Source organism: Haliotis rufescens, unplaced genomic scaffold, assembly GCF_023055435.1.
Source record: "Haliotis rufescens isolate VD_foot unplaced genomic scaffold, xgHalRufe1.0.p SCAF_9, whole genome shotgun sequence".
In the NCBI taxonomy this organism is placed as follows: Eukaryota; Metazoa; Mollusca; class Gastropoda; order Lepetellida; family Haliotidae; genus Haliotis; species Haliotis rufescens.
The window spans coordinates 15,890,548-15,903,191 of NW_025964383.1; the positions used below are offsets into that span (position 1 = coordinate 15,890,548).

Below are 12,644 nucleotides of genomic sequence, written 5' to 3' on the forward strand. Positions count from 1 at the left end.
GTGAGCTAGCACTATAAATCGGCATCAATCCGGACTAGTACAAGCAGCCACACAAACACACACACGTACATGCACGTCGCTATATAAGTGCAGTAATCTTGGACGCGACTTTAAACCCCATTTCACCTCACCTCCTACCAGCATGGGTTGCCGTGACCTAGTATTGTTCCGCGACCTATTCAGAACCGGAATTCCCATGGTGATATAGAAATACCCCCTTCATATCAACTGAATAGGATCAATTACATGTAATTTGAGAACTTTATTTAAATGTGAAAAAACACCTTAACCATAAACTAGAAATATATGAGTAAACATGACATATTTCAGAGGTAATTCGCCTCTTATTAACATATCGTTTTTATTAGTATCAACAAAATCAGCACTATCGTGCCACAGGATTTTCTGGTTTATCGATCACTGGATTTTCTGTGTTGTTTACAGGCCGCAGTCGTATGGCAGGGGTACTCCTGTGTACTTACCTTTTATACAAATTATGTGAATTGCGGGTGCTTACGGTAGTGCAGGATAACCTCACCCTCTTCGCGAACACATGGTGTCATCACTGATTTCAAGTGGTCCATACAAATAATTTTCAAAATAAATTGTGCCCTTTAGACCAAATGGAATTAACGAATAATCAAGGTTAATCTCTGACATTGACGTTTTATATTTTCTGAAATAAAAGCGACAAAACCCATAAGAGCGACTGTACAGGGGCTGGTCAAAAAGTTCTCAGCCTAACAAACAAAACCAACAATTGTGAAAGTGTTTTTATTATTCCAACATACTGCTTTTCAGTACACTTCTCATATCGACAGTGAAGATTTTCAATTCCAGTCAGGAAGAAGGTTTCTGAAGTCAACCTGAAATACCCATTCACGGCAGCTTTGGAAATCACTTGGTGCCAGGTCTGGCGAGTACGGGGGTGAGGAAGCTCTTTAAACCAACATTGTTGCAACAGCAGCCTTTGAAAGTCGAGAGGTGTGAGAAGAGGCATGAAGTAGTAGAACTCCAGCAGTCAGCATTTCTCGCCGATTTCCTTTGATATAATCTCTCAGACGATGAAGTAAATCAGTATAGTAGGCACTGGTAGTCGTCTTTTGACTTTCTAAGTAATCAACAAGAATCACACCCTTTGCATCCCAGAATACAGTGGCCATAACATTCTTCACTGATCTTGAAGACACGGGATCATAGTGGTAGACCCATGTTTCAACACCCGTTACTAATCTCGTTTTGAATTTGACGAAATCCTCCGCAGTTAGCTCCAAATTTTCTCTGGCAATGTCAGTTCTATTTTCCTTAAGATCAGAATTTAGAAACTTTGTCACCCAACGAGCAGATATCTTATTTATCAGGAACTGTTCATGAGTAATAGTTTCGATGGATCAAGACTTAGACCTGTGCCTTCCTCAAGTTCAGCAATGGTAATTCAGTCTCCTTGTTTGATTCTTCATTGATGGAAGCTGAGGGACGTCTAGACCTAGGGACATCATCAAGGCTTGTTCTCCCAGCCTTAAACATAGCTGCACTACGTTTAACAGTGGAATAGCTAGGGCACGTATCCCCATACACTTGTGACATGCGGTCATGATTTCCGTGTGCAGTATTTTTCTCAGTATCAAAAACTTGATGACTGCTCGGTACTCGTTCTTTTCCATTTCTGTGTCCATTTGGACCCCTATCATATTCAACTGCCTGTCACTAATATACAAATGGCCCCAAAAGACCAAAATTCGCTTGTAATTAACTACTCAAACAATGTACTACATTGACTTGTTCACTTTCTTATGGCCCATAGCTGAAAGTTAGTAAGGCTTAGAACTATGTGACCAGCCCTCGTATCATGAGCACGTATTTATGCATGACAATTAAATAGTGATGATGCCAGGTGTTCGAGATAAGGTGAGCGTATCCTGCATACCCCATCGGTGACACCCATCACAGATACATGCACATGCACAGGCACATTAAGAGCTTCAAGATAGCATGGGCTGAGAACAACCACAACACTTTAGACAATTCACTTGCTCACTGTCGGTTAAATTTACGACCTATTTATTATTCTGGGTTGCTCCAGATAGTTTAAGGACAATCTAAAATAAATATACTACCGACAAAAACCCGCAAAGGACCACCCGGTTCTGTGATATTACTATAGTTAATCAGATTAACTATTATAATATGAAACAATAGGGTGATCCTTATCTTGTTTTGAGTTGTGTAAATGTCAGGTGGTCGGTTAAACAAAATTGTGTGTTTCTATACCATTACGGAAATGTGACTCGATAACACCCACTTCCATTGCACTCATATGCCTTTGTTCAAAACAAAGGCATTTTTTATACTTACACTTTTATATGGAAGCGTATTAGGGCCACATTCCCAAAATATATAAGTAACATCTACGAACCTACGATACTTTCATCTACGTATATGATATTATAATCTACGTAGACAAAAGTATCATCTAACATCGAACTATCGACTTTCGTAACAAATGAAGGAGTGATAATCAAACTGATACACATGAAGCACTGAGGCACAATTCTGCAATTTTTATAATGAATTTCTTTGTGTGTTTTTTTATTTTGACAATTTGAAATTATCTCAGTATGTCATAAAATGTGTAAAAGACGAAATGGAAATATACGAGCTACAAGCTCTCAAACATTTAAGTAAATTAACAGAAATTAAGAACCTTTATTTAAAATAAAAACGTTTGTATAAACTATATGAAACTAGGGTCCTAACTTCACAAGACAATATCACTGTCTGAGTAACGATGCGCACGATTTCAATATCATATACAGTAAACTACGCTTATAACGAACACGCTTATAACGAACTTACTTTTTTGTCCGGACTAACTGATGTATTATTCTGTATATATGCTTATAACGAACTACGGTTATAACCAACTAAAATTAGTGGTCCCTTTGAGTTCGTTATAACCGTAGTTTACTGTACGTATATCATAACTACGTAGATGTGAGTAGTATCATCTACGTAGATGTGAGTAGTATCATCTACGTAGATATGATTATCAACAACGTACCTGTAAGTATGGCCTACGTGCATAGAGAATACTACACTCATTCTCGTTAGATACCATTTTTACGAAACGAGTGCGAAAGCGAGGTCAAATACCATAGAAAGTTCACGAGTTTCGTAAAAATGGTATCCAACGAGAATGTGTGTGGTATTTCATTTATTACCCACGTTAAATATATATTTAAGTGTAAATACATAACAACTTTCGTTCGTTGACAGACCAAACTTAAACCGGTTGCAAAATCTGGTTGCGCATGAATATTGATATATGCCCAAATATGGGCATTGTTGATATTTCTATGCATTCGCATTAACAAAATGCTCTTGCTGTTGTGTTTGCAAACACGACAGCTCCTACGCTTAAGATCCTTTTTGAAGAATTTCTACAACTTATGGTAATTCAAGCGCATTGTTGTTAGTATGCAGTCGGTCACTTGACTGCTAATGTCCCGTATGTGCAATCAAAATGGTTCGTTTTCCTTGATCAATCAGCTGAATTTATATCCTGTTCGTACCATTTTGGAAGAGGGAAATCAGAGTGTTCGCCAAAGACATTCATGCTAACTGTACCACCCTATACTGCAGACGTGAAAATCATCAAACTCAAGTCTGCTTGCATGTCAGTGACAGCTTCGAACGAAGGGCAAGGTAACCACCGAAATAAGAAAAGACAACCGTGATCTACTCACGGCGTTTTACGCTAGAGATAAGGAATGTTATTGTTCACATTTGGCATGTTTTGGGCCACATAATCAGATGTCAGACACACTTCTACAGAGTTTTCGAATGATTTATATCGGAAATGTTCACTTTTAGTGATCTGGTCGTGCAATCGCGAACAAACAAATCCCAAAACAGTGCCACAAAATACGCTTCGAAGGGGACACTGATGGCACAACCGGAGCATCCCAATTAAGTCTAGATATCTGTCCAGGCAAGTATAAATTGACTTCATGTCACCACGCTTATCTTTTTACGTTAAATCAAATTGAGAGTTTCGAAAGTGGTCGCGGATCGGGTGCGTCACGCTCATGGGAACCCTCGATAGAAGATCGTACATTGTAAATGGATAAAGCTCGATTATATAATGTCTGTAGAAGCTCTATGCATAACTACTATTAATTGCAAACCGCATTTGATGCGTGTGACTATCTTGTTTGGTTTAATAAAGTGTTTGTAAATATCTCTCGCTTTAATGAGATTGCTTCAGTTCTGCCTTGTAGTTGCAATATGAATGACGTCTCGTGATTTTTTATGAATGAAAAAAATAGTCCCGGTGTCACAGAGGTCACGGTTAACGAATCAAAACGAATAAAACGAGGTCAACCTTGTTCGGATTTAGTATTTTACCACTTGTATCTTCACCACGTGGGTAATAAATGTAAGTATTACCAACATGTACATGTAGCACCAATACGCTTCCATACTTTGATCTAAATAGAAATGCGATATATCTTTCGATGTGCATTTCCTGTCATTGAAAGTCAGGAAATTGGGTGAGTTGTTGTTTCCTTCATTGACGGTTTCCCTTCATGAACACTGACGAACAAATGTTTCTGATGCGTTTAAACTTTGGAACTGTACATGTGAAACAACTACTTCGCGGAAAGTCAACTCTGAAAAAAACAAAAGTTATTTATACACCCCGTTTATTAGACTTAGACCTGATTAGTTCACACAAGACATTTGTGTAAAGGTAATTATGAGGAATATTACTAGACTCCCCGTTTATTAGACTTAGACCTGATTAGTTCACACAAGACATATGTGTAAAGGTAATTATGAGGAATATTACTATACTCCCCGTTTATTAGACTTAGACCTGATTAGTTCACACAAAACATTTGTGTAAAGGTAATTATGAGGAATATTACTATACTCCCCGTGATGAAAACGCTCGCTTGTCATGCCGAAGAAACGGGTTCGATTACTCAACAAGGGTATAATGTTTGAAGCACATTTCTGGTGTCACTCACTCAGCCTGACCGAGTATTTTATTAATCGTTTTGCGAGTGAATGAGTGAGTGAGTTTTGTTTTACGCAACTTTTAGCAATAATCCAGCAATATCACGACGTGGGATACCAGAAATGGACTTCACACATTGTACCCATGTGGGTAATCGAACCCGGGTCTTCGGGGTGACGAGCGAACGCTTTAACCACTAGCTATAGGTTACTCCACCGCCCCTTTAAGGTTTGAGAACATATCGAGGGAGGTAAACAGAAATATAGACCATGACCAAGGACGTATGCTTCTCCGGGTTTTTACTTGTATCTTGTATTATCTAAGTACTTTAATATTGTGATCGTTTCAGATTGAGACTATTTATTAACGCATTGGATGGTACAATACATTTATACATAATCTTACACTATTGATGCTCAGTTATTCAATGATATGTAATGTAATACATAATATACCCTAAATTTAATTTATCTGAATGTATAGGTATAGGTATAGGTATAGGTAACATAATGTAGCACATTGTCACACATATTATTAGGTAAGTTTGTAAGTATTCAACAAGGTAGGGAAATAATACTTAATTTCACAACGTTCTGTCATATGTCGCTGTACCCGAGATCGAGATCAGCTCAAACTTACTTCATTCACCACACTTTGTGTTATTATCTACTTAACTATTGCAACATTAAAATCTAACAAACAATTTAATGCTACAAGGCATTAGGTGTAATAACGAGATAAGCCTCAATCTGTAGCACACCGACATCCGTTGTACCGCGAATCTATAAGTATGATACTCCCGTGCCTTTACTAACAATTGAAGAATAAATAACGTGCAGAATAAAACACCTGATTTTAAATGTTCTGGCATACTACTTGCGCAATCAGTTTAAGGTTGGACCGTCTGCGCACCTTGGGTGTCAGTTAAGAGAATATTAAAAAATCGCATTTTGTATGCAACGTGACAAGAGGACACGTGGATATAGGTTTTCGTCTTGTGTTTCACCTTTCCTAATCGTTGTGTTTTCATTGCTTCAGCCTTGTGAAATACTATAACTCAGGAATTGCAACAAGCGAGAAACTTGAAACAAGTCAGCAAAGATAACGTGCACGTTTACTATTACTATTTACTATTTGCTATTGTACTATAAGTATCACTGTGCACCTGCTGATCGGCTGGTCAGGCTCACTGACTTGGTTTATGCATGTCATCGTATTCCAACTGCGTAGATCGATGCTCATGGTGTCAATCACTGGGTTGTCCTGTCCGGACTCGATTAGTTACAGTCCGTCGTCATATAGCTGTATTATTAACGAGGACCTACACCATACATGAAGTATAACACACTGCTTAAACCTACATTATACATGAAGTAAAACACACACTGCTTAAACCTACATTATACATGAAGTATACATACACTGCTAAAACTTTCACCATCCATGAGGTACAACACACATGCTTAAACCTAGACCATACATGAAGTATAACACACTGCTTAAACCTAAACCATACATAAAGTATAACACATACTGCTTAAACCTAGACCATACATGAAGTATAACACATACTGCTTACACCTACACCATCCATGAAGTATAACACATACTGCTTAAACCTACATGACACATGAAGTATACACACAATGCTTAAACATACACCATACATAAAGCATAACACATACTGTTTACACCTACACCATACATGAAGTATAACACAATGCTTAAACCTACACCATACATGTAGTATAACACACACTGCTTAAACCTACAACATCCATGGAGTATAACACACACTGCTTAAACCTACACCATACATAAATTATAACATGCACTGCTTAAACCTACACCATCAATGAAGCATAACACATACTACTTAAACCTACACCATACACACATTATAACATGCCCTGCTTAAACCTACACCATACATGAAGTATACATACACTGCTTAAACCTACACCATACATGAGTTATAACACATACTGCTTTAACCTACACCATACATGAAGTATACATACACTGCTAAAACCTTCACCATCCATGAGGTACAACACACAATCCTTAAACCTACACCATACATGAAGTATAACACATACTGCTTACACCTACACCATCAATGAAGTATAACACATACTGCTTAAACCTACATGACACATGCAGTATACACACAATGCTTAAACCTACACCATACATGAAGTATAACACATACTGCTTACACCTACACCATCAATGAAGTATAACACATACTGCATAAACCTAAATGACACATGCGTATACACACAATGCTTAAACCTACACCATGAATGAAGTATAACACTCATTGCTTAAATCTACATCAGACAGGAAGTATAACACATACTGCTTACACCTACACCATCAATGAAGTATAACACATACTGCATAAACCTAAATGACACATGCGTATACACACAATGCTTAAACCTACACCATGAATGAAGTATAACACTCACTGCTTAAATCTACATCAGACAGGAAGTATAACACATACTGCTTAAACCTACACCATACATGAAGTAAAACACACAGTGCTTAAACCTACACCATACATGTAGTATAACACACACTGCTTAAACCTACACCATCCATGAAGTATAACACAAACTGCTTAAACCTACACCATACATAAAGTATAAAGCTACACCATACATAAAGTATAACACATACTGCTTAAACCTCCACCATACATGAAGTATAACACATACTACTTACACATACACCATCAATGAAGTATAACACATACTGCTTAAACCTACATGACACATGCAGTATACACACAATGCTTATAGTTACACCATACATGAAGTATTACACTCACTGCTTAAACCTACATCAGACATCAAGTATAACACTCACTGCTTAAACCTACACTACACATGAAGTATACACAGAATACTTAAACCTACACCATACATAAAGCATAACACATACCGCTTTAACCTACACCATACATGAAGTATAACACACAGTGCTTAAACCTACACCATACATGTAGTATAACACAAACTGCTTAAACCTACACCATCCATGAAGTATAACACACACTGCTTAAACCTACACCGTATATAAACTATAACATACACTGCTTAAACCTACACCATACATGAGGTATAACACATACTGCTTAAACATACACCATAAATAAAGTAAAACACATACTGCCTAAACCTACACCATACATAAAGTATAACACACTGCTTAAACCTACATTATACATGAAGTAAAACACATACTGATTAAACCTACACCATACATGCAGTATACATACACTGCTTAAACCTTCACCATCCACGAGGTACAACACACAATCCTTAAACCTACACCATCAATGAAGTATAACACATACTGCTTAAACCTACATGACACATGCAGTATACACACAATGCTTAAACCTACACCATACATAAAGTATAACACACTGCTTAAACCTACACCATACATGAAGTATAACACTCACTGCTTAAACCTACACCATACATAAAGTATAACACACACTGCTTAAACCTACACCATCCATGAACTATAACACATACTGCTTAAACCTACACCATACATGAAGTATAACACACACTGCTTAAACCTACACCATACATGAAGTATAACACATACTGCTTAAACCTACACCATACATGAACTATAACACATACTACTTAAACCTACACCATACATGAAGTATAACACACACTGCTTAAACCTACACCATCCATGAACTATAACACATACTACTTAAACCTACACCATACATGAAGTATAACACATACTGCTTAAACCTACACCATACATGAAGTATAACACACACTGCTTAAACCTACACCATCCATGAACTATAACACATACTACTTAAACCTACACCATACATGAAGTATAACACATACTGCTTAAACCTACACCATACATGAAGTATAACACACACTGCTTAAACCTACACCATCCATGAACTATAACACATACTGCTTAAACCTACACCATACATGAAGTATAACACACACTGCTTAAACCTACACCATCCATGAACTATAACACATACTGCTTAAACCTACACCATACATGAAGTATAACACACACTGCTTAAACCTACATGACACATGAAGTATACACACAATGCTTAAACCTACATGACACAAGAAGTATAACACACTGCTTAAACCTATACCATACATAAAGTATAAAACCTACACCATACATAAAGTATAACACATACTACTTAAACCTACACCATACATAAATTATAACATGCACTGCTTAAACCTACACCATGAATGAAGCATAACACATACTACTTAAACCTACACCATACATTAATTATAACATGCCCTGCTTAAGCCTACACCATACATGAAGTATACATACACTGCTAAAACCTTCACCATCCATGAGGTAAAATACGCAATGCTTTAATCTAAACCATACATGAAGTATAACACACTGCTTTAACCTACAACATACATAAAGTATAACACATACTACTTAAACCTACACCATACATGAAGTATAACACATACTGCTTGCACCTACACCATCCATGAAGTACAACACATACTGCTTAAACCTACATGACACATGAAGTATACACACAATGCTTAAACCTACACCATACATAAAGCATAACACATACTGTTTACAACTACACCATACATGAAGTATAACACAATGCTTAAACCTACACCATACATGAAGTAAAACACACAGTGCTTAAACCTACACCATACATGTAGTATAACACACACTGCTTAAACCTACAACATCCATGAAGTATAACACACATTGTTTAAACCGGCACCATACATAAATTATAACATGCACTGCTTAAACCTACACCATGAATGAAGCATAACACATACTACTTAAACCTACACCATACATGAAGTATAACACATACTGCTTAAACCTACACCATACATGAAGTATAACACACACTGCTTAAACCTACACCATCCATGAACTATAACACATACTGCTTAAACCTACACCATACATGAATTATAACACACAGTGCTTAAACCTACACCATACATGAAGTAGAACACATACTGCTTAAACCTACACCATACATAAAATATAACACATACTGCTTAAACCTACACCATACATAAAGTATAACACACACTGCTTAAACCTACACCATCCATGAAGTATAACACATACTGCTTAAACCTACGCCATACATGAAGTATAACACTCACTGCTTAAACCGTCACAATACATGAGGTAAAACACATACTGCTTAAACCTACACCATACAAGAAGTATAACATATACTGCCTAAACCTACACCATACATGAGGTATAACACATACTGCTTAAACCTACACCATACAAAAAGTATAACACACAGTGCTTAAACCTACACCATACATGAAGTATTACACATACTGCTTGAACCTACACCATGAATGAATAATAACACACAGTGCTTAAACCTACACAATCCATGAAGAATTAAACCAACACCATACATAAAGTATAACCCATACTACTTAAACCTACAACATACATGAAGTATAACACATACTGCTTAAACCTCCACAATACATAAAATATAACACATACTGCTTAAAACTACACCATACATAAAGTATAACACACACTGCTTGCACCTACACCATCAATGAATTATAACACACAGTGCTTCAACCTACACAATCCATGAAGTATTTAACCTACACCATACATAAAGTATAACCCATACTACTTAAAACTACACTATACATAAAGTATAACCCATACAGTTTAAACCTACACCATTCATGAATTGTAACACATACTGCTTAAACCTACACCATACATAAAGTATAACACATACTGCTTAAACCTACACCATACATAAAGTATAGCACATACTGCTTAAACCTACACCATACATGAAGTATAACACACTGCTAAAACCTACACCATACATGAAGTATAACACATACTGCTTAAACCTACATCATACATGAAGTATAACACATACTGCTTAAACCTACATCATACATGAAGTATAACACTCACTGCTTAAACATACACCATACATAAAGTATAACACATACTGCTTAATCCTACATCATGTATGAAGTATAACACTCACTGCTTAAACCTACATCAGACATGAAGTATAACACATACTGCTTACACCTACACCATCCATGAAGTACAACACATACTGCTTAAACCTACATGACACATGAAGTATACACACAATGCTTAAACCTACATCAGACATGAAGTATAACACACACTGCTTAAACCTACACTACACATGAAGTATGTATACACAGAATACTTAAACCTACACCATACATAAAGCATAACACATACCGCTTTAACCTACACCATACATGAAGTATAACACTCACTGCTTAAATCTACATCAGACATGAAGTATAACACATAGTGCTTAAACCTACACCATTCATGAAGTATAACACATACTACTTAAACCTACACCATAGATGAAATAAAACACACAGTGCTTAAACCTACACCATACATGTAGTATAACACACACTGCTTAAACCTACACCATCCATGAAGTATAACACACACTGCTTAAACCTACACCATACATAAAGTATAAAACCTACACCATACATAAAGTATAACACATACTACTTACACCTACACCATCAATGAAGTATAACACATACTGCTTAAACCTACATGACACATGCAGTATACACACAATGCTTAAAGTTACACCATACATGAAGTATTACACTCATTGGTTAAACCTACATCAGACATCAAGTATAACACACACTGCTTAAACCTACACTACACATGAAGTATACACAGAATACTTAAACCTACACCATACATAAAGCATAACACATACCGCTTAAACCTACACCATCCATGAAGTATAACACACAGTGCTTAAACCTACACCTTACATGTAGTATAACACACACTGCTTAAACCTACACCATCCATGAAGTATAACACACACTGCTTAAACCTACACCATACATAAAGTATAAAACCTACACCATACATAAAGTATAACACATACTGCTTAAACCTCCACCATACATGAAGTATAACACATACTACTTACACCTACACCATCAATGAAGTATAACACATACTGCTTAAACCTACATGACACATGCAGTATACACACAATGCTTAAAGTTACACCATACATGAAGTATAACACTCACTGCTTAAACCTACATCAGACATCAAGTATAACACACACTGCTTAAACCTACACTACACATGAAGTATACACAGAATACTTAAACCTACACCATACTTAAAGCATAACACATACCGCTTTAACCTACACCATACATGAAGTAAAACACACAGTGCTTAAACCTACACCATACATGTAGTATAACACACACTGCTTAAACCTACACCATTCATGAAGTATAACACATACTGCTTAAACATACACCATAAATAAAGTAAAACACATACTGCCTAAACCTACACCATACATAAAGTATAACACACTGCTTAAACCTACATTATACATGAAGTAAAACACATACTGATTAAACCTACACCATACATGCAGTATACATACACTGCTTAAACCTTCACCATCCACGAGGTACAACACACAATCCTTAAACCTACACCATCAATGAAGTATAACACATACTGCTTA

At 36.5% G+C, this 12,644-nt stretch overlaps 1 protein-coding gene across 5 annotated transcripts in view; it reads left to right on the top strand.

The window, feature by feature from the left end:
• LOC124122016 overlaps positions 1 to 12,644 on the top strand; it is a 48,841-nt gene that overhangs the window by 459 nt on the left and 35,738 nt on the right. The gene's annotated exons all lie outside the window — the stretch shown is intronic.